General features: G+C 45.5%; 1 non-coding gene across 1 annotated transcript; it reads left to right on the top strand.

Annotated features, from left to right (window-relative positions):
* Window positions 1-4,422: 4,422 nt before the first annotated feature.
* LOC146811176 (5.8S ribosomal RNA) lies at window positions 4,423-4,576 on the top strand. The gene has a single exon (XR_014967063.1). It is a non-coding gene; the product is annotated as a 5.8S ribosomal RNA (ribosomal RNA).

The raw sequence follows: 4,576 nt of genomic DNA, 5'->3' as shown, positions 1-4,576 counted from the left end.
TATAAGTATTTGAGTGGAAATCTTTTAGGTAACGCTGCACCACTGCCTTTGCTTGAAGCATTGACAGACAGTATTATTTCACTGTCTATTTTTGTTTTTGAACGAGTGATTGCAGCTACGGAAGCCGTTCTTGAGTTGTGTTCTCAGAATCCTCGGCATGTCTGATCTTCAGACCTGCTACTTTCTTCTTGGAGAAGTGAGGTTTTGGTTTGTTTTTCTGAACGTGTTGATCGTCTTTGGACTTCACGCGTTCTTCTTTTTGATCTTATCGTCCTCTTCTTTCAGATGTCTGTGGCGATATCTGAAACGTATGGCGATATCTGAAACGTATGAAACGTATCTTGATACCTGTCAGGTTTTCTTAAATTATCCCTATTCCTGAGGTTATACCTTCTTTCAGAGGGCTCCATTTGAGGAGACCGATCTAGAGTTTGAGAATCTTTCTCTTATGAATGTTGTTTGTTATTTTCCCACTTCTTTTTAGAAGAGGTAGGATTGTTTTTAGTAAAGGCTTTTTCAGGACTTTCAGACAATTGTGGTTTAACTGTGTAATTCTATTAAATTTTGTATCTGATTAAGAAATTCTATGTCTGACATTGCTTCAATGTCCGAATGAGGTGTGTAGCCAGCTAAAATCGGCCAAGTTGCTCCTGGTCTACCTAGTGGACCGAGCCTGGTAATGTGATTGGGTGCCTGTAACCCAGAGATCCTGCTAATATGAGTGGAATTTCAATATCCTCGTAAGGAATATGTTCCTCAGGTGGTTAATCCTCTTTGTAGAAGTGAAACGTTTTATTTACTGGATTTGATTATGGGAATACTATCCATGAATAGAATACTTCTGTCTGGTGAGATTCATGTACCTCTATCACAAAAACTGCTCTAACACCTCTTGGTGTTAGGCCATGTTTTATAAGTTTTAGAGTGATGGCTCTCCTTAAATTTGGAGCGATGATGTTCGCATTTTCATCGGTTTCATTAAAACCTGTATAATCAAAAGCTGCTGCGATATTACCGGGTACAGCTCCACCGGTTCCGGTGTTATTATCCCCATTTAGGGACATTTTTTTAATGAAAATTGCAGAGCAAGCTTCAAGGGAACAAAGATAAGGTGCACAATATTTTGGAACACTGTATCCTTCAACGTTGAACAAACCAAACAGCTAATACAATTTTTGTCCTACACAGCTATGGCGGATATTATCCCTACCCACTTCAGACGTCTTATGGAGTATTGTGAGTAGGGGTCTCTGAGAAAAGCATGACTGAGTTAATTCAGTATCTAGGGTTAAATTAGTGCCTTACCAATGCATTGGGTGCCATGTAGTGGAATTCCTATATCCCTGATAGGCTCTGAGCATTGGAATAATATACACTATAGTTTTGACATAGGACTGAGGTCAGTATGTCTCTATCGAGTACCTTAAACTTAATTACTTGTGTGTGCCAGCTAACTCAGAGGTCACTAGAAACTTCTCGAATAAACAACAAGGGAATAGTTTCTGACAACCACATAAACATGACAACTTTGTTTCACTTAGAATCGGAACAATCTCAGAATCGTGGAAACAAAAGATAACAGTTTCACTCAGTCAATCGTGAATGCTTCGCTTCTACACAGAAATAGATAGACGGGCATTTCAATAAAAGGGGTTTATAGAACGGTCGTATTTCTCGTGCAAGAGATACGTACTGCTACAATCGTAAGACAAAATGCGAAGTATAATACGTACAGTGTTAGCAGTAAGATAAAATAATACTGCAATAGCATGGTTTATAGCTATGACATATATTCATAAAAATACATACATAAATAACGCAGGCTAAAATGTTAATACTCATCTGATGCTTCTAGCTAGTTCTACCCCAGTGTACCTAACCTAAGTGTAGTACGAGGTGAGAAGTAGATACTGTTTGTCTATAGTCTAGTTTACCTATAGTTGCCAAGATTTGAGAAAAGTCCCTCTAGGTTCTAGTCCGCTCCATACGTTAGAATGAGTGAGGTTGGAATCTCTTTGCGAGTCTCGATCTCTAACACCCTGCAAGGGGAGTCAGAAACACTGGAGCTGGATTCTCTGCGAGGAGGATGACAGCGTCTGGTCAGTGCGTCAAGCGGGGACTTGGCTTCCTTCCAAACTTGCCGTGGCGAGCAGCGTCATGCAAGTAGGCAGCCAAACAATGGTTTGCCATGGTAAGTGAAGGTATATTTATACCTTGAAGGTGTTTAGGAATGCCAGTATTGATGTAAAAGTCGGGCAGAAGAACATCATGAATGAACCCCCTAAGGAATAGATGTTCATGCATAATAAATAAGTTCTTGGAGAAATCAATATCCAAGCAAGGGGAAGTCCTAGAGGCGTAAGAGTCTGGTTTTCCAAGAACTCGTTGTGACATAGATGAGCGGATGTAGGTAGCCATGCCTGTATTTAGTTAGCATGGGTAATGCCTAAATAAGGGTAGGATGTCTATGCCTAAATATGGCCAATGCGAATTGTGCCTATATAAGGACATAAATCCGGAAACCTATATACGGTATCTAAATCGACACACAACAGTGCATGCTTAGTTTCTTCAGAGTTATACAGAAATAGATAGATGGGCGTTTCAAAAAAAGGATTTATTGAACAGTCTTGTTTCTCATGTAAGAGATATGAGCTGTTACAATCGCAAGACAGTATGTGAGACATAATATAGTGTAAGCAGTAAGAAGAAATAATACTGCAACAGCATTGTTTTCTAGCTATGATATATATTCATATACACATACATAAATAACATAGGCTAAAAAGTAAATACTCGTTTGATGCTTCTATATAGTTCTACTCCAGTGTACCTAACCTAAGTGTAGTACAAGGTAAGAAGTAGGTGCCGTATTCTATAGTATGGTAAGCTATAGTTTTACATATGCCAAGAGTCCCTCTAGGCTCTAGTCAGCTCCATACCTTAGAATGAGAGAGGTGGGAATCTCTTTCCGGGTCTCAAACTCTAACACCCCACGAAGGGAGTCAGAACACTGGAAGCTGGATTCTCTGTGAGCAGGGATGCCAGCGTCTGGTCAGTGCGTCAGGCGGGGACCATAATTCTTCTGAACTTGCTCTGGCGAGCCGTATCAAGCTGTGCAGCCGAGCCATGGTTTGCAATGGCTAGGGAAGGTATATTTATACCTGGAAGATGCTTAGGAATGATAGCATTGATGTAAAGTCAGGCAGAGGAAGACGTCATGAATGAGCCCCTAAGGACTAGTAGTTCATGTATAATAGATGAGTTCTTGGAGAAATCAATAATGCTAGATAGGGAAAGTATGAATGGCTTAAGGGTCTGTTTTCTAAGAACTCGTTGTGACGTGGGGATGGACGGATGTAGGTGACCATGCCTGTATTTGGATAGCATGGCTAACGCGAAATAAGGACTGGGATTCTATGCCTAAATACGGGCAATGCGAATTGTGCCTATATAAGGACATGATTTATGAAAACCTATGTACGGACATCTAAATCTAAACACAACAACACCTCCCCTCTTTCCGGGTTTCCTCCTGCGGCCCACAGCATGGCAAAGTGCCCGGGACAGGCTCCATGGGTCCCAGGCAGTCCTCCTCCAGGTGTCCAGGCCTGAGAGCTCCAGTGGTCCTCCCCATGCCTGAGGCCCAGCCGGGTTCCCAAGCCCCCTGGGACGTGGAGCCCCCCGAGCCATGCGTGGGTAGGCAGGAGACCTACCACAAAGACTCAGGGCGGGCTGATGGCCGTCTTTCGGTCCCGGCCATCTGGTCACACCTTTCCTCTCGGCCATCTGGTTGCATGCAATGCTTTGCAATGGGGTGACCAGATGGCCGGGCCACCTTGGAGTGGCCCTTCTCGCATGACAGGGTGGCCTGGAAGAGAAGGGGCCGAGGGCCTGCGAGTGGACCCTGGCTCCTCTCGGTGGGAGGCATGCAGGATGGGTTAGCCACCTAGATCTTCCCTTCTGGCGCCTCTGACCTAGGCCAGGTTAGGGTGGGCTAATCCCCAGCCCACCGGCATGGCTCAGGCCACCTAGTGACAGACAGCTGACTTGCAGGTGGGGCGATCCCCCCTCATTGCCCCGTACCCGGTTTGACCCGGTCCCATGCCGCCGGGCTGAAGGGTTTTAAGTCTTGCGCGGTCCCTCCCGGGTTACTGTGTGAGGGACCTGCGGCTGCGGGACAGCCTGCTCCCATTGTTCCGGGAGCCTCATGCCTCACCGGAGGGTGGGTGTCAGGGACACCCGGGCCGTGTGCTCGGTAACGTTTTTTTTCTCCCTATGGTTCAGTCTGACTCCCAGAGAGGAAGTCTTGAACGGGGCGCCTGGGCCGTCTCGCCGTGAGGGTGGTGGGTGGATGGCGTCGCATTCCTCCCACCTCTCCTGCACCCACAGGTCAGTGAACGTTTTCGAAAAGTTGCCGGTGACTCTTGGCGGTGAATCACATGGCTCGCACGTCAAAGAAGAACGCAGCAAGCTGCGAGAATTAGTGTGGATTGCAGGACACATTGATCATCGACACTTCGAATGCACCTGGCGGATCCGGGTTCCTCCCGGGGCTACACCTGTCTGAGGGCCG

This window comes from Triturus cristatus, chromosome 7 (assembly GCF_964204655.1).
Source record: "Triturus cristatus chromosome 7, aTriCri1.1, whole genome shotgun sequence".
NCBI classification, from domain to species: Eukaryota; Metazoa; Chordata; class Amphibia; order Caudata; family Salamandridae; genus Triturus; species Triturus cristatus.
This window is presented reverse-complemented; position numbering and strand designations above follow the sequence as displayed.